The sequence below is a fragment of the Leuciscus leuciscus genome, assembly GCF_965113295.1.
Source record: "Leuciscus leuciscus genome assembly, chromosome: 11".
Classification (NCBI taxonomy): Eukaryota; Metazoa; Chordata; class Actinopteri; order Cypriniformes; family Leuciscidae; genus Leuciscus; species Leuciscus leuciscus.
In genome coordinates this window covers 16,784,755-16,804,389 of record NC_138735.1, presented here as the reverse complement: position 1 = coordinate 16,804,389, position 19,635 = coordinate 16,784,755, and the positions used below count along the sequence as shown (strand labels likewise).

Below are 19,635 nucleotides of genomic sequence, written 5' to 3'. Positions count from 1 at the left end.
ACACTGTACAGGCCACTGGAGACAATGCAATTATCTATACTTAACTAGGTTTTTATATTCTTTAAGAAAATGGATGTTGCATGTTTGTGCAAATCTCACTGCCACATGCAACCCCAAGATGAGCGATAGTAAAAGCGATGCTTGCCTTAACTAGCGTCACTAAATATGAAAACACCTCATTTCAATAAAATATTTGTAATCATGTGCATCACCTTTTCTGGCTGTTGAATCGAGTAGCGTGTGACCACATTCACACGTGTGAACCCATGATAAACCTCTTGAGCAGTAAAGAGGAAGCAAACTGAAATAACTCCTTACAAATGGGAAAATCAATAAAGCTACTTTGGGGCTTAAAAGCGTTCAATAAAATAAAATAAAAATCAATAAAATAACAAAAGTCACTTTTACCGAAGTAGCTGTATTAAAGTGCCACTATTATGCTATTTTAAAGGTTCCTAATTTTGTTTTGGATGTTTCCTAGAACAGGTTTACATGCATTAAAGATCAAACCAACAGTTTCATTTTCTCATAACATACATTGCACATCACCTCATTTTCGCAAAGAGTCTGAAAATGACTCGTTAGAAGATTCCGTTTCTTTCCGAGAGCTACTCTGCTCTGATTGGTCAAATGGCCCAGTCTGTTGTGATTGGTCGACCGCTTACAGAGCGTGTAGAAAACTGAACCACCATTATCATAACTGAACTTCAGCTCCGAAGCCTTCCTAAATCCTCAGCGATCCTGTACTTACTGTAAAGACAGTAACAATAGCATCAATTTTACTATATTAATTCGAGTCCGACGATATAACATTGGAAGAACTAGTTATTCAACCCCAACCTCAATCGCAAGGACAATTACTTCTCAGTGATACGTTTTTACTCAGTTTGTCGTACATTATTAAATGTTGTTTCAAACCAACACAATCCAATCTGAAGTTAATTAATACATCGTTTGACCGGACATAACTGTTTTATATATATATATAAATATAGGTTGTTTGCGCACGTGATATCAGGCAGCAACGTAATATGCACATGACGATAGGAGTGTGACGGCGATGCGCAAATCGAGTTACTCCTCCCACTTCTGCTAGTTTTACTGAGATATCTTATCCCGTGCAAATTGGCCATTAATATTACAGATGTCCTGTGGTAAAATTAAATTACTCCATCTACCCTTGTAAAGTTAATCCCGTCGGAATAGTGCTTTTAACTTTCTGCAAATCCAGGGACCTCGCTGAGATTTGAGTCAGTAACATGACAAAAGGTTATGCTGTTGTATCGCGGTGGTCATTTTAACCACTGACTATTCACATCCTCATCCTTTGGAAGTGTATACAAAGAGAATTTGCCTTTGCAACACAGAAAACACGTCTTCTTGGCATGTACACAACACAAACCAACTACAGTGTTAGAGGGTGAGTCAAAGTAGATGTTTTCCAGGCAGCCAATGAAAAAAAATGGGCTGGGGTTATGCAAATTTGTTCCATTGTTGATACGTATAAATGTTACGGATGTACTGGAATTACTGAAGACTTGTTTCTGCAGTTCAGAATCGGTTCTTTCTTTTGGGTGACAATAACTTTATTTATCATGCACTTTGATCTTTAAAATTTTGCAGACCTTTTACATTCGCAAACAGCTATTACAAACTGCATGAAAGGTAATATCTGAAAAAGCATAATAGGGGCACTTGGAACATTATGAAAATCAAGATCCATCAAATAATTGTTTTCAACTGTGATCAGTGAGAACAAAATATCCCATGAGGTAGCTTTCTCTAGTTGCTTAGGTACAGTCACAAACCAAAGCACTGCTGGCCACGTCTCAGTGAGTTTTGGAGGATTTTAACGTGAGCATTGCTGCAAGCCCCATTTTTCATGTCAGAAAACAGAAATATCCTTGAGATAATGATCAAAATGAGATAACGATATTAAGCGAATGTTCTCCGCACATACGTTCATCAAATACATTCGCTTCAGCCAAACCAGCTGAATCCCAGGCTCAGCCCATTCAGAAATACCGGTTTGTTGGCAGAAACCTCTAAACGGCACTTCCCATTGCCAGCAAAAGCCTCTAAGTTTACAAAACCAATCAGAAGACGCAAATCGAATCATATGATTTGAAGATGAATGACAGGCGTGCATGTGAGCCGGCTTTTAAATTGTCGAGCTGCAAGTTTAAAATGTCATGGCCCATATAAATGGGTGTTATATAATAACAAATGCAATGTGAAATTGGAGAAATCAGCATATTAAATATCAGTGCCAATATATCATTTATCCCTAAAGATGTCCAGTACCACATCATGGTACCACATTCTTCTAATGAATTCAATGGCACATGCTACTGTCGGGACATTTGGCCCATCGGTTTCATTTTCTGGAGGTATCTAGCCTGGCACTCTTCCTGCTCTGCCTCTAGAAAAACCTCAGACATCAATGATCGGTTTCAGTTTAGTGAATGTGTTGTCAGCTCCAATTCCACATGTGATTATCATTCTCTCTTCTCTCCAGCTGGAAGCCCACGCGTACTCTTTTTTTTTGGATATGAGCCATCTCCACAATGGCCAGACTCACTAAGGCGGCTTTGTGTTTTTCTAATTTGTGAGTACTGTAAATCTAACTGCTTTATTTAACATTTCAGTGACTCAGAAGTGGGTGGCGAGACTAGGGAGATCTATAATACCTAAAGAGAGCTCTGTTAGCATTCCCATTCATTTCAATGACGTCTTGAATTATGTCACTAATGACTTTTAAATTGTTACCAGTAACAGAAAAATAACCAGATCTATAGATTGTGAAATTAAACATTTCTTTGTGTTTTTAGTAAGTTAGGTATTTTAAACACCAACCACTCAGCATTTTATTCTAGAAAAAGTTATTAGTAATACATACATATAGTGTAGAAACAACTTTCACTCCGAAATTGCTACTTAGTTGAAAATGCCGAGTAACACATTGAATGAAATGTGAAATTTCAGTAGAAAGACTGAAATAGTATTTTGTGAAAAAAAAGTTACGAAAGTTACGAAGTTACAGAGTCTATTAGGGTGGCCAAACAGGATCATGCTAACCAGACAAAATTTGGGAAAGACCAAGGACCTGATGCTTGATGATGTCTCAGAATGAAGGCTTTTCTGCCCAATTAAATAAACATTCTCAGTTGCAATGAGGCAAATCCTGAAACTACGAATTACTGCATTACCTGAATACTGCTGATTCTCCAGGAAGGCACGTAATTGGACAGGACAGGGAAAAAAGTAAAAGGCTGCAGTTGAAAACTGTCTCTGTGGACACAGCACATGCAGCAAACTTTGCTCTGTCAGTCGACATCAAGGCCGTAAAATTGCATTACAGCTTCCGCTTGTCAAACACCATGATTATCCAAAATTAGTGCTTTGGCCACTCAGACTTAAGGCTTTCGACATAAACCATAATGTCATGATTGTAACTCCAGGCCATTTACTGTAAGATGACTTTAGAAACAAAAATAAACAAAGCAACTTGCTGGGCTGTAAAGACTAAGCATGCATTGTTGCAGATGACAGTTCGAAATGAAAGAACTTGAGAGTCAAAGAAAACATCAGCACCAAGTCGTGATATTTTATAAATTATGACCTAAACAGGCTATTCTACAAGCTACTTTGTCTTAACACATTCATTTTATTGACTCCACAATCTTATCAATAGCTGATTCATAACCAAATCATAAAATTAATCTTCCTTTACCAAACTGTCTCATCATAGGATCATAGGACATCATAGGATAACTATGAATCAACTACAAGAATTGGAATTAAGGATTGAAAGGAATTTGTATATATCTTAACTGTGAACCATGAAATCACAATAGTGCCCACTTTTCACAATACACTCAATTCCTGATGGATAAAATAGAGTGCTGCATTTCTATTTCACAATGTGATATATGACATTGTGGGAGTAAAACAGGGATATGCAATATAGCGATACCATATAGCTATCGGCAGATATTAGAGATTTCTCAGATTAAGCCGATTTCATCAAATCTGAATCAGTCAGTAATATCGATTAAAGATTAGTACGAGAGCGTTAGATGAAGGCAAATTAAATGAATTTCCATTTTTCAGAATTGGGGGCTGTTTACATGAAACCGTTTTCGACTAAAAAAGGATTTTTTTTAATGCGTTTGCGCACGACAACAGCGTTTTGGAGGCCTGAAACACAAGCTTTTGAAAATGCATTTTAAAGTGCCAAGTTCTTGAAAACGATACCGTTATCGTCTCCATTTAAACAACAAAAAACATGAATTTGTGAAAATGGTGGCGTCATGCGCATTAGTATTACGTACGTCTATATAGGCGCATAGTGGGTTTTTTTTACAAAGTGACATCGCCAACTACTGGCCTGTCATGAACACAGTGTTTTAAGTTGATTTTGCAGATCCTTGTAAAAGAGGATCATTTTCACAACACTGTTGTCCGTACGTGAAAACAATCAAAGGAATAACGTTAGTACATCGTTGTCATGTAAATGTACCCTTAAATGTTATAATGTTGTGATGCTTAAAATCACTTGTAGCGTTTAAATTATTGATTTTTTTGTTTTTAATGTTTAATTTAATTGATTTACACGAAATAAGTATAGATTTTACGATCTACATGAATAGCTACATTGTAAGAAAAACTAAAAAGGCACTGGGGCCTTATGTAGGTACTTATGATCTTAGTCCTAAATGTCAGCAATTGGCTATGTCTATAAAACCATTGACAAGTACGATCAGAGCGAAACATTCAAATCTGCGTTTGTGCTGCCGCTGCTCCAGAGTGAGCAGTTATCATGTATAGGCATTTCAACCACACAATATCATTATTTCTGTGTTACAAATATTCATATTATCACAGATATACTGGGATAAAAGTTTAGAGTTCGGATTAGGCTTGCTGCGAGAGTTGGTGTTACCGGTGTTACAGTGTTCAGCCGCACACCGATTACATCACTTGCCCACTGCGGCACCGCCCCCACTGTCGTTTTGATATTTTATAGTAATAAAAATAATTTTGGTCAGTTAGAGAACAGACACTACAATTATAAACTAAATGCGTCTGCTAATTTGAAGTCAAATTCGAAAGCGAAAGTAAAATGCGCATGGCCGTACAGGCATTATTAGCGCCCCCCCACCCCACCCCACCCCACCCCACACCTGCTTCAAATAAGCCAGGTGGTGACAAGTGAGTGTTAAAAACGTACTCGTCATTGAATCATTCATTCAAGATATTCATTAAAAACCACTGATTCATCCAAGAATGAAACAAAAATGAAAATGACTTCTTAACACAGTACATTGAACCCTATTTTCACATACTTTTCTTTATAGAGAACTAGTATCGTAAATCTCTAAAGTAAAACGTGTTGCAAACGGCAATTCACACCCTAAATAAAATATGCTCAGCATAAATTAAATCTCCGCAATCCTAATCACTAACTGTTTAAGATGCAAAGATAATCATTCCCTCCGCCGCCTGCACTACCGTGGGTGTGTATGTGTAATTGTCTCCTCAGGTGTAACATGAGAGGATTTGTTTTGACAACCCACAATTCCAGGTGCCAAAGCCACAGATATCTGTAACAGACAGGCACAGAATGATTATAGAGGCTTTAAGGGCTGCTTACAGTCTCTTTCTTTAACCTTTGACCAGCAGTTATCTCTAGTGCAGGAGGAAAAAACTTCTTCAGCATTCAGCCAGACGGCCCAAAGCTAAAAGCGGCCGACGTGACGTAATCTCACCTACATCAGGACCATTACCTTTGTGAATTGCCAACAAAAATTTGCCTTCGAGAGAGCCAACGCTCAATCAGATTAAGGACTTCTCTGCATTCTTTGCCCGTTCGTGTACGGAAATAGCATCAAGACATGAAGGTGTGCTTGTTTTGTAGCAGGCAAATGACAGCCAATGCGATGTATTTTGACGACAGACGAGTTGGCTGGCGAGTGAATCAAGCTGCTTAGCAACCTCCAGTGACAGCAGCTGCCAAATCTTCTGTCTAAAGCGTTCTCTTGTCTTCCTTGACAAGAGAATTATGGATAACTTTAGTGCTTCTGATACACTAATTTGAAGGAGCAATTGATTCAGTTAAGGGTGTTTGCTAATAAGAGCACCAGTTATTGGTTTAAACATAAAACCGTTCTTCAGTTTACTGCCGGATATGAATTACAGTGGTGGAAGAGTACAACTCAATTGCCCAAAGTAGGATATCAACTGCTAACACTGCAGTGCATTGCAAGCATAGTCCAGATTTTTTTGTCCCGAGCCGTTTTGCTGTCGATGACTTGTCTTTTGCAAGCTTTGCGCGGTCATTGGCTTGCACTTTCTGGACAGCCGTGTCAGGTCTTTAGCAAGCGATACATTTTGTCTCTTTTTTGTAAAGATGGGTTCTTCTGCTAGTGCTGCATTTTTGTTTTGCAAGCGGAAGCTGTATCTTTGCCACCATGTTCATTCCTGCATGCTGTAGGCAAGCATCCGCAGAAGTCTTTTCCCCCCTGAATTCGTACTGCATGAAAGAGCAATTAGATCTGTGGCCCAGTTTGTGGAGCAGGCCAATAGATAGTAGACCGAGTCGATTTTACAGCAGGAAAGGCTCAGCGGGAGAAAGAGGCCTGTGCCATCTGGAGAATCAGCTGGAACCTTCTTTCAACAAAGAAAAACGCAACCTGAGGGTGTTTGTATACGAGAGAACAACGGTTCTTTCATCACCGGTGGTTCAGTGCTGGAACCAAAAGAATGGCAAGCATTTATTGAGGTATCTGTCAGTGGTTGATGATCGCATTAGAGTCCTCATCATTCAATGACACGTCTTTGAAAAATCCAAAACAATCATAACTGTTCTGCAGATGCAGAATAGATCGACAAAATAAGTCTTTATCTCTTTTTCGATTTGGAGATGTTTAGATGAAGTAGACTGAAGCATATCAATGCTTAATAATGAAGATGCAGAACAAGCATTAAGAATAAGAAATTAAATCTGGATGCAATTCAGATTTTATCTAACGACTCTGGTTCTTTCAGCAATGGACAACAGTTGGAAAACAATTCTAATTGCGTTCACCTTCAGAAGCCAATTTATGAGATTATTTAGCTATTTGTAGGTTTACCCACTTATCCAAACAATTAATCCTATACATGAAAACTTATTGTTAATAGAAAATAAGATGAGAGAGAAAATAATATGATTATCATGACTGGGTGATAAAATCAAAATGTTGAATCAAAATGTGAATGCAAATTTGTAGTCTGAATTGAATGTGATAAGATAAAAGAGGAACATCTTTCTATTGAGTTACACATACAGCGAAGCATATTCACAAACCAGTCTTTTGAGCCCGTTCTTTTATGGAATCGTTTAAAAAAAATACTTACAAACTCAGAAATTACTATGTTTGAATGTTACTGAATACACTCACTGAATCTTTCAGAGCAGTAACTGTGTGATGAAGAGACTTCAGAACCAAAGAAACATGCTTATGAAAAGACAGAAGTTTTTAAACATGTTTCCATTCAAACAAATTTAAAGGACAAGTTCGGTATTTTACACTTAAAGCCCTGTTTACAGATCATTTCTGATGAAATAGAATGGTTAAGATTGAAATTTGGACACATGCTGCTGTCCCGAGAATTTTAGGTTTCTTTCGCTTTCCCCCTCACCTCCAGAATGGCTGCATAGGTGCACTGGAACAATCCTTCCTAAAACGCATTCAACTTTCATTTACAAAGACGTGAAACTCACCGAGTGGTCAGGGGTGTTGTTCACTGATATGCTCACACAAAAATCGCTGCAAAAGATGCTTTCCAACAGGTTTTATCGTAGTTTTTGTCCAACTCCATTGACTTGTATTGGATGTGCTGTGAGGTACGCTATTACTCCGCCGCCGGAAACGTAAATGGGGTTGTTTGTGGGCTGGAGTGTCTATTATTCAAGCTCTCAACGGAAGAATGTACGGGTGTGAGGCGTTTGGAAAAATAGGTCCACAGTTTTACAACGAATGGTAAAACACCTGTTGGAAAGCATCTTTTGCAGCGATTTTTGTGTGAGCATATCAGTGAACACCCCTGACCACTCGCTGAGTTTCACGTCTTTGTAAATGAAAGTTGAATGCGTTTTAGGAAGGATTGTTCCAGTGCACCTATGCAACCATTCTGGAGGTGGGGGGGAAAGCGAAAGATACCTAAAATTCTCGGGACAGCAGCATGTGTCCAAATTTTAATCTTAACCGTTCTATTTCATCAGAAAAGGATATGTAAACAGGGCTTTAAGTGTAAAATACCGAACTTGTCCTTTAACTACCATTTTAAGTTTGGGGTAAGATTTTTTTTAAAGAAATATATGCTTTTATTCAGCAAGGATGCATTAAATTAATAAAAAAAGTAAAGACATTAATCTCACAAAATATTAAGTAGCACGACTGTTTCCAACATTGATAATAATAAATGTTTCTTTAGCACCAAATCCGCATATTAGAACAAATACTGAAGGAACATGTGACACTAAAATCTGGATTAATGGCTGCTAAAAAAATAGCTTTGCCGTTAAAGTAAAAAAAATCATTTCAAAAACAGAAAAATAGAAAATATTTTACAATATTAGTGTTTTCACTGTGAAAAATCTTACTGACCCCAAACATCTGAATGGTATTGTATATATTGATATAGTCCAAAATATTTAACAAAATTGTGTAATTTCTGCTTTTATTGCCCACCCCCGTTTATGACAATTGATGATGCCTACTTTGAATATTCTACTACAGTACACCTTCCGCACCATAAGTTACCAAAAATCATGAAAAACGTTTCGTTTGACAGAACCAGATCCGAATAAGAACCGGATCTCAATGTGGCCTGTAACAAATTGACAAGTTCAGTCGAAGGGTCTCCGAGAGCTTGAAGCGCTTAAAATCAGTGCAGGGGTCTCTGTGGTCCTTTAGCACAGTTCAGTAATGTGCAGTTGGCCACTGCTTGACCCGACATTACAATGTGGACAGGAAAGCCTCGCATACATCTCTTTAATGAAGCGAAAGTGAAGCCGCACCACGTCTTTTGGCAGCGTTAACCTCAAGCTCAACTTGTGGCCACCCTGGGTTAACCTGCTCTGTGATCATTGTTTCCTTCCTTCGACTTGGCGTTTCTTAAAGTAGGGCCCCCCCACCACTCTAACTGTGTCTTTCTGAACTGCTGCCAGGCCACACTCGATGCCAAGGATTACACTCTGGGTCTGCTGCCAGGCACACGCTGGGCTCCAGCGCGCAGAGACCTCCAGACAGCGGTGAAAAGAACACCACCCTCTCCACATACCTGCAGTCATGCACTCCTAGCATGTCGATATCCAATGACGACACTAAGAGCTCGAGCTCAACTACGGGTGCGGGTAAGGAGGCGCTGATCTTTCTGCTAACTTTCATTTATCAGGTTCATTAATTGGGTCACGAGCACCCAGCAGCGCGTAACCAGTCAGACCTGGTGATAACGTGGAAAACCCTGCTGCATTCCATCACAGAGTTCTCGTCTCGGCGATACTGAGCCTCTACCAAGAGATTCAGTGTGGGTGAACTACTTGTGGGTCGCCTCCACATGATCAATTTATGCTCTTGTGGTAAAAAAGCCCTTCCTTCCAAAATAAACAGAATCTGAATGGGTCAAAATCCACCGGTGTACAACTGCTGGGAAAAGGCACACGGCTAACTTTATGAAGTCTGCAATTGCTGTGCAACTCACTCAGTTGTAATCACTCAGTTCTCTCCTTTTCTTTTGAAAAATCATAATAAAATCTTAGATTTTACAGTGAGGCACTTATAATGAAAGTGAATGGGCACAATTTGTAAACAGTAAATACTCACTGTTTCAATAGTACAGCCACAAAAAAGCACAATATGTGCATTAACATGATTTTAGTGGGAAAAACTTACTAACTTTTACTGTAAAGCTATATCCAATTCCTGTAAAACTGTAAAAAAAATTTAATTGCTTTACATCTCAAACGGTACACATATTTTAACAAAATAAAACATTTTAACAAAGTAAATGCTTTAATGAAATTACAGCCAATTCACTTCTTCTGTACGTGCCTCACTGTAACCTCAATTCTTTTGCTAATTCAACATTATGCCACCAATGTTGTCGATTCATTTTAACTTGTATTCAACCAGGAATGTTCCTTCAGCTGTGGTACATTTGCTCTTGGTGGAGCCTACATGACCTCCATTATCTTAGTAGTGAGCCAGTTTGAGTAAGGCCACCTTCACAGTAAATATCTGTGGCAATAACATAATGTCACCAGCCAAAGTCAAATCAATACGTACTTGAGTGGAGAAAGAGCGTCTCACTTGTAAGTGCAGAGCGCCGCAATCGGCACCGGGATCAGTAACACACCTTTTGCCTGCCCTTAAACCTTTCTTCGATTAAAAAGGGAATGTAATCGCAGCTGAGGTCTTGCGGAGGGCTTCTCAATCCACTCCTACAGCTCAAGCAACACATTTTGTCTTATTTAGAAGATAAACATCAGTTTGTAAGTAGAGTGAACTAAACTGGTTGCGTCAGATTAGTAAGACATCTCAAAGTCCCAATATATGTCAAGCGATATCAAAGAACAAACTGGTGTAATGTCATTTTAAACAAAATCAGACCAAAACAAAGTTTTGTTCAGAAGTTCAAAACTTGCCAAATCAAACTTTACAGAAAGGTTTGCACTGGCTGAGTAAACCCCTTCAAACTACTTCTCTGGTTCATTTCTTCTGTTCAGTCTGAGTCAGACGCGAGTAAACAAACTGGAGGGCTGCTTTATAGTACAAATTCAATATAGCAAAAATATGAATTGAACTAAGTTTTTCCAACTACAATAGGTTTATTGGACATGTAGTTAGAAATAGAACAGAAATGGAATAATCAAATCTTCACTGTATGAATTAAACTGTATTCTTATTAAAGCTACAAAAGTTATTCAGTCATGAGCAGTAAGTATTTTTTCTTTTGTTTGATTTGACAGACAGGTCAAACCAGGTTTATTAGGCTACTGTCACTTTAAGAGCGAATGCATGAATCCTTCATACTGATACTCATCTGGTTTTTATACCCAACTGTTTACTATCACTAGAGACATAACTGACTGTGTTTACATGAATACTCGACACATTTTGACATAACTGTGTGTGTGTATTCGACCATTCAAGTGCAATAAGATGTAAAAGAGAGGTGAATTTGCGATCACATGCTGAGAGACATGGCTTTCTGTGCGCGCACTTTGAGTAGTGAGCACCACATTGACATCTTTCTCACGGTTTATTGCGTTTAACCCTTTTTAACATCAACATTTCAAATCCGCGATCGCCTTTTGAGAGAGGCAGCTTTCTGTGAGCACGCTTTGGCAGTGTGCCATTCAGCAGGGATTTTTATTGTGCTTAATAAAAAAACTTAACATCAATCACGTCCCGCTCTTTTGTCTCATTCATGTGTTAGGCCACATCCACACGAAGCCAGAGCTTTCCCTATCCGATTTTTTTTTTCCCGTTCAAAAAAGAAATTCCGTAAACACGGCGTCGTCTCAAGAAATATCTGCATACACACGAAACCACTGAAACCGACTCAAAACGATGTAGTATACATGCCAGACCAGTATGTGGCGCTGTAATTCTGCCTCAGACATACAATAAAAACGGAGAAGAAGACTTGGAGCTCCGCATAAACCTTGCGCGCTGTATACAACAATAATATTAGGCACAGTAGCTTCTTTTTTTCTTTTTTAATCAAGAACTTTGTTGAACAATATGAAAAACCATAAATGTAGTTGCTGTGACTTAACGGTGTCTGACTAGTTGACACTTGGTGTGATGACATCATCGTTTCGCAAAATATACGGATTGGCCGTACACACGAAAACGCAAGGGCGGCGTTTTCAGATTTATCCACCTTGGGACCCGGTTTAAAAAAATAGCGGTTTCAGTCTCCGAAAACGCCGGATCCGTGTGGACGAAACACCAATACGATAAAAAATGTATACGTATACAGCGAAACGCGTCTCCGTGTGGACAGGGCCTTAAATCAAACTAAAGTGTCAATAGTGTTGTGCTACACATATACATTTACATACTGTGATATGCACGATATAGCAAAAACTATAACTATATATTTTATACCGTTGCCAGCTTTTTAAAAATGTTTTGCATGCGTTCGGCCAATCAGCGTACACTACCGTCACTTGTAGTTCCTAGTGTGCTGGGTTAGACCCTACTCTGAAGTAGGAGCTCATTTAGTCCCCCCAAAAAGGCAATCCTATAACTAAAATCATTCCCAGTTCCTGTGGTGCGAACACGCCAAAAAGCCCGCCAATAGTTATAGGAACTATGAAAGCGTTCCTCATGTGTAAAAGCCCCTTATGATCAGATGCTTTCTCAAATGCTATTTTCTCATCGCTGTCATTTGTGTTGTGCGTTTATATCGGGGTCTAAAATGTTCAGCTGGAACTGATGCTCACATTCAACAAATTGGTTAAACAACAAAAAAAGGCACAATCGGAGACATTTTCAATATTCAGATGGACTACATTTGAAAATACCCTAAGCTACCCAGACTAAACTGATGTGCAACAGAAAGACAACCCATTTTGAACAGCCTGAGAGCCATCCTGGACACACACACACACACAGCAGGCTCATTAGACAGAAGTAGGGAGTTGAGAGAGATGTGTGTAGCAATCCTGGGTCAGACTCTGTGCAAGGACGGTATGTCTGTGAGAGGAAGCGGTGAGTGGAATGAACCCGGCCATTATAACTCAGCTCATCCGTCACTGTGAGGCCTCAGGCCCATCTACCCACTGTTACCCTGGCAACACACTCTAAACTTACATTCAGTATCATTTCAGGAGTAAAAGACACAAATACTACAATTATTGTATGCATGTGGAGAAGATACTAAATGTTTTAGGCAAGCAAAAAATATACAACAAAAAAAAGGGTATTAAGGCTTCAAATTAAATTAAAGCAATACTCTATTTAGAATTTTCAATTATTTGGCATATAATGGAATTTATTTAATAAAAATAAAAAAATACTAATATCATACAAAGCTCATTTCCAGCTCAAGTCCCTACTCATTAGTTCTAACTAGTTTTTTTTGACAAACTCCAGCTGATGCTTTCTAAGCACCGTTCTAGAGAAAAGCACATTACTGTTAAATGTGAGCAGCAAAGTCATTTAGGCAAACCTGGTTTCCTCTCTGCCCTTTGCTCCCAGTGTAATTTGAGACACGACTGGAAAAAAGGCCCTGTGCACAGAACTGAATGAAAGGTAGAGAGAGAGAGAGAGAGAGAGAGAGAGAGAGAGAGAGAGAGAGAGAGAGAGAGAAGGCATGTTCACATTCGGCTGCGGTCTAACCTAATCAAGCTGGACAAGGTCATCATTTTCCAGCTTTCTTCTAATTAGGCTTAATTCAGTTACCGTAATCCTCACAGCTACTGTGCCCTGGTAAAATACCATGTTACGCATTTAAAATTAGGGTTTGCATCTTTACGATTTTTTTTTCAGCCGATGATTTTAGTGCTTGCGTTCCCCCCCGCATGTCAATCTGATGCCATTTGACATTGATTTGATTTGATAGTGGCTCATATGATCATCCCTCTAACTGACAGACTGCATCTTGTCACCGTGGCGTGAAAATCAAACAGCCTCATGACAAATTTCTCTTCCTTTCAAGCTTCTCCTGAGCATGCGTGGCGTCCGGGGCTGCCCGGCTGAAGCCCCGCGACTGTGGAGAACTCATTTAGCAGGAAGATCAAAGTTCAACAATCAGACAGTGATTCACTGTGATGGAATACCACAATCAATAGAGGGAGTCAAAGGTCAGCTGATCCAGGATGAAATCATGGTTCTGGGATTGCTGGCTGGGATGCATGTGAACTAACACTCCTCTTTCTACCCAACCGCCTGCAGCCAGGAGGTCACGTGACCATGGCATCCACTGGTGGATATGCCAGATTTAGATTGCCACGCGTGAATGCCACTAAGCCACAGAGACCTAGACAGCATCAGAGTGCACGCATGCTCATCGGTGAGTCCTGACGGTATATGGTCACACCCACACACCGCAGTTTGTGTGGGAATACATCTTACCACATCATATCGTTTTGACAGTCTTGGCTGACTGAAAACATCCCCCAAGTAATCAGGCTACTACTACAGAATGTCAGGAAAGCTTTCACTATGAAGGAAGTACATGCTTTCTGACAAAAATCTGCTAATTCATACTAGAAAGATTCTGTATAACAGAATTTTTAAAGGCCAAACCACAGACTTTTGACCTTTTTATTGGCAGTTTGCAGTGTTGTTTTAGTATTAATTGGAAACATTACTACTTGTAGTTTTTTGAAAGAAGCCTCTTATGGTCATCAAGCCTGCATTTATGTGATCAAAAATACAGAAAAAGCAGTTATGTTGTGAAATATTTTATTACAATTTAAAAGAATGGTTTTCTATTTGAATATACTTTAAAATATAATTTATTTCTGTGATGCAAAGCTGAATTTTCATCAGCCATTACTCACATTGTCACATGATTCTTCAGAACAAAATATAAAAAAAATAATATTAAGCAGCACAACTGTTTCCAACATTGATAATATATCAGCGTATTAGAATGATGTCTGAAGAATTATGTGACACTGAAAACTGGAGTAAAGGCAGATGAAAATTCAGTTTTGCAATACAGAAATAAATTATATTTTAAAGTATATTAAAATAGAAAACATTATTTTAAAATGTAATAGTATTATACAATATTACAGGTTTTTTTCTGTATTTTTGATCAAATAAATGCAGGCTTAATGAGCATAAGAGACTTCTTTAAAATAATAATAATAATAATAAAAATTTGTAATGTTTCTAAACTTTTGACCGGTACTGTGAATATATATATATATATATATATATATATATATATATATATATATATAGTATTTATTAATACTTAGATTTTTATGTTTTCAGTTTTCATTTAAACCTTAGTTTAAGTTTTACTCATTTGATGTGCTTTTAGTCTTTTGAAACATTTCTGTTTAGCTTTAATTTATTTCAGTAATTTTAATATTCAACTATTTAAGTTATTTGCCAAGACAACATTGCAACAATTTTTTATTTACATTTTTGAGTCTACGTTTACGTATTCCAGCTTTATTTCAATTAAAAACTGTTAATCATTTTAGCTTTATTTAACACTAACACTGGTAGTCTGCTTGACCTGTTCACCATAAACACTAATACAATTCTCTGCATTGTTCTCAAATTGAAACAATTAAAGTAATTGCCATATTACTCTTATTTTCGGCTGTGGGTGCGTGTACTCACCACACGAGCCCTACTGTGGAATGTGTCAGCATGATGTAAGAGGTTGGTAACAAAGCTAGCATGAACTGAACTACTGGTCCAACAGGCTGAGTCGCACTACTGCAGCTCTTAGCAGCGCTGATGCAAATCTGAGGTGAACACCAGCTGTCAAGTTTACAGGCTCCAAGCTTGGGCATTCAAGCAAATCATTTCTTATAAACCACCAATTGAGTAAACCCAATAAGGCTAAGAACCGAGAACCTGTTCTTATACAGAAACGGGTTCAAAGAAAACAGTCATGACATTCGATTCAGCTAACAGAACGTTGTACTAAAATGCAGTGTTTTATTTACTACTTTCCAGTTGGACTGCAACACTGCTACTGAACCACAATACACACAGCAAAACAGATTCCCAAATGAATCCCTTTTATGGACCAGTTCTTTAGTGAGTGTGATTCAGCAAGTCACATATTTGACTGAATCACAAGTTATTTGTCATGTGTGACAAAATCCTGATTTGTTGTACTATTTAGTCCAAACACATATTTTATTCAATATTTAGTTAGGTTCAAGTAATGATTTGCCATTTCTAAAAAGTCTGGAACATTTGTAAATACACATTTTGATAGAATATTAAATATCAAATCTGAGGGTGGTAAAAGCAGTAAAAACAGGATTTTTTATTTCCACAAAATTGTTAATGGACCTATTAGTGAACTGGAATCCTGAAAATGGAATGGAATCCAAATCAGAATCAATCAACAACTACCACTTGTAATAACCAAATTTGATTAGAATTAAAAGGTTAGTTCGGTTACCCATCTTCTTCAATATATCTTATTTTGAGTTCAGCAGAAGAAAGAAACTCATACAGGTTTGGGACAAATTGAGGGTGAGTAATTGATAACAGCATTTTCATTTTGGGTGAACTATCCCTTTAAGACTAGGGTCTGCGTGTGCAAAAGAGAAATTCACAAACAACAACAGGATGTAAGCGAACAAATGACCAACCAAATATTCAGGACCGAATGGGGAGAAGCAGCAGCAAGCTATTTCTACGTTAAAGGGATGTGTAACGAGTTAGGAATGAAATGCTTAGGTGCATCTAAACATGACCTAGATGCACCTTAGCATTTAAGTCGCAACTCGTCATTTTAAAACAACCGATACCCGGGTTCTCGTTTGGTCTTGAATGGGTGGTTCATCATTTGTTTGACCCAATAAACTGGCCGGCGGCGTGACGTCACAACAGCGTAAACCATCGTCACGGTGGCTACGAACTCTGTGTCGACCAAACTAAAAATCTGCTCGAGCGCTGGACGACAAAAGCAGCCTCTGCTCCACATATAAGCGCTGGTGAAAATAGCGGAGTTCAGGCAAATCACGAGGTAAATGCTAATTAGCAGCATCCCCAGCCATTGGCGCCCCAACTTTTCCTTTCTTTAAACACACGAGACCTGAAAACCGAACCGTGGTGTGCAGTTCAGCAAAGAGCTGACTCACTAATCTCAGCCCTCGCAGAAACGAAACGCGGTGACTGTCAAATAACAACGCGCTTTTACTTTCCGCGAACGATACATTGTTCGCTTTAGCGGCTCGCTTTAGAACTGTTACGTCCAACTCGCTACAATGTAACACAAGCATTCCAACGGAACCCCCATTACCACGTTACAATGTAACTGTTCCGCCCGCTAAAGTTAAAATCCTCCTAAATAGTGTTCCACGGATAGACTTGCCTTCTTCGCATAGTCAAATGGAAGCTCGGAGGCTAAAGCTAGCCAGGCAAATAAGAGGGGGGAGCAGGCTAAACTTAATCGCGAAAATGCAAGCAGCGCGGGCGAATCAAGTAAATCAGCGACACAATTGAAATGTTAAAACAATAACAGTCGTGCATTCGCTTCAAGGTCGCTCAAAGCGATTTGTTTACACAACGACAAGAAGCAAAAACACAACTCTCTAACTCTGCAAAGTGGCCAGGCTGATATAGCGAGTGTAGCTGGTTTAGCAAGCTAATGCAGGATAACGCCGCCGCGGAACTGTGATTGGATCCTGCAGCGACTGTGTAAAAATCGCGTTACAAAGCCACCCCAAACCGCCATTCACCGGCAAACATAGAACATTTGCAAACACGTCGGACTTACAGTGTTTTGTTTCCTCTTAAATCCCGTACTTAATGTCCAGCTCTGACCTTCGGGTTGGTGAAACAGCATTATAGTTAACTGCCGCCGCCATGTTCCTGCTGCCTTATGCCTAACGATGGCTGGCTGCTTGTTTATCTCGCCAGCAAAACCTCCCCCACATACTACGGGCACCAGTATCTACTCGTTTACTCTAGCCTGCATAGCAACCTTGCAGTGAGCAACGGGGCAAAATGATGATACAGCAAACATAATGACGCGGCTCACCGGTTGGATCGCATTTTTCGTACCTTTGTATATCCTAAACTGCAAGTAGATGTTTCATAATATTTTAGGAGGAAATCAAAGCAGCGCTGAAAAACAGTTTAAAAACGCTTTCACCTTTAGTGGTACTGTGTGTGAGAGAGAAAAAAAGTGTGCCAGAGTGGTCAGGTCACGAGCCGGTGTTGTTGTTGTTAGTCCGAATCCAAAGCAATCTGCACTCTATTATCAATGTCATAACAGCTTAATTAAAAAACACATTAGCAGAACCAAATCAAACTACTTTCCAGACCTCCATACATCACATCTTACTTGTTATGATTTACTTTAAGGCTCTTAGAATACATTTAATCTACATTTTCTTATCAAATAAACACTTTTAACCAAACAAAACAATACACTGCCAAACAGTGTATTAGACTGGCTGTGACTATACAACAGCAAGATAAAAAGTTCAGGAGTGTTTTGATATGAGAATAGCACATTTAAATCCAAGTATTTTGGTAACACTTTACACATCCACTAACAATGAGGAATACATTTGTTACAGGATTTATTAGGCCTAATCTTTGTTTATGGTAGTTAATAAAAATACATTGCTGTGCATCAACTAATGTCAATGCAACTTTTGATTTTAATAATGTATCAATAAATGTTCAAATTAACATCAACTAAGATTAATAAATGCTGCACTATTGTTCATTGTTAGTTCATGTGAACTAATGCGAGAAAATTAACGCTTATTGTAAAGTGTTTTGCAGGTCTCAACACTTAACAGTCTTAAGAGGTCCAAGTCTTCTCTGTGCTGAAAATTATCAAAATATTATGATTGTATTTGCCACATTATCACTGTAGAGATTGGTATTTTTAATGTCATTATAGCCTAGAAATAAAATATTTAAAGCAAAAGGCTATATACTTTTATGTAACATGAATTTCTCAAGCAGCCCATTGTAATATTTAAGTCAAGACATGTCCTCGATCGTGACTATGAATACGCATAGCTATCTTTTAAAGAACATTTTGGCCATCTAAATTGAGAACAAGCCCGAATTTTTTTTTTTTTTCAATGCCATGATGTAGGCTAACAGTCTAGTAGTCCACCATGCCTCATAACTATTGAGTTGTCAAATTCACACACATTTTTACTTTTCTGCCATAGCCTATATGCGCAACTCAAAAGGCAACACGCTCATGGACTGGTCGATCTGGCAGAAAGCCACAACTTACCGTGATTAGTCAGCAACAATAACCCCGAAATGCGTCAGGTATCCGATCAAAACCCACACGGCGACAGGTTGATTTCCTATATAGCCCATAAAAATACTTCCATGTGAATGTACGCCAGCGACCGAGATCAAGCATCGACGAATCGGAATGAATCCTACGTTCCAACCCGTGTCGATCAAAGGTCTACATCGAAAGTAACTTCTCTCAAAGGGAAATCTGCAAACAGTGACTTATGCAATATTCTGCTGTTCACTGTTTCAGATTGGCACGCGCTTGCCAACAATTGTGAAACAGCACGGGTTTGTCGCAACGAAATGTCCCTAAAGAGTTCGGTTTAGGAAAGCATTAATACATATTTTGTTATTATGGTTTGTTTAATACTTTTGCTTTAGGAAAATATCTCCAACATACGCGCAGAGTAATTTGAAAGAAACATTAAATAGCCTATCACTGTTGTCTGTTCAGAAAAATCGTGGCGAACAGCGCCACAACATGGTCAACACTAACATTTTAAGCAGAATGACCTCTTAAAATAATATAAAATGCACTTCATTATGGCTTTTCACATATCTTTTGAGAATTGTGTAGAGTGTGCAAATTATTAAATTACTTGTATATTAATATAAAAATATAAATATATATATTAAATATATAGTCTGC

At 38.5% G+C, this 19,635-nt stretch overlaps 1 protein-coding gene across 4 annotated transcripts in view; it reads right to left on the bottom strand.

Annotated features, from left to right (window-relative positions):
• Positions 1-19,527, bottom strand: part of ncoa2 (nuclear receptor coactivator 2) — a 99,583-nt gene extending 80,056 nt beyond the window's left edge. Inside the window, exon 1 of one of the 4 annotated variants that reach the window (XM_082184861.1) lies at positions 18,976-19,527. The gene's annotated coding sequence lies outside the window, so the exon portion shown is untranslated. Of the gene's footprint in view, positions 1-17,487; positions 18,304-18,975 lie in introns of those variants that run through there. The other 3 variants (XM_082184863.1, XM_082184860.1, XM_082184864.1) reach the window with 3 other exon arrangements.
• Between the last annotated feature and the right edge of the window lie 108 nt (positions 19,528-19,635).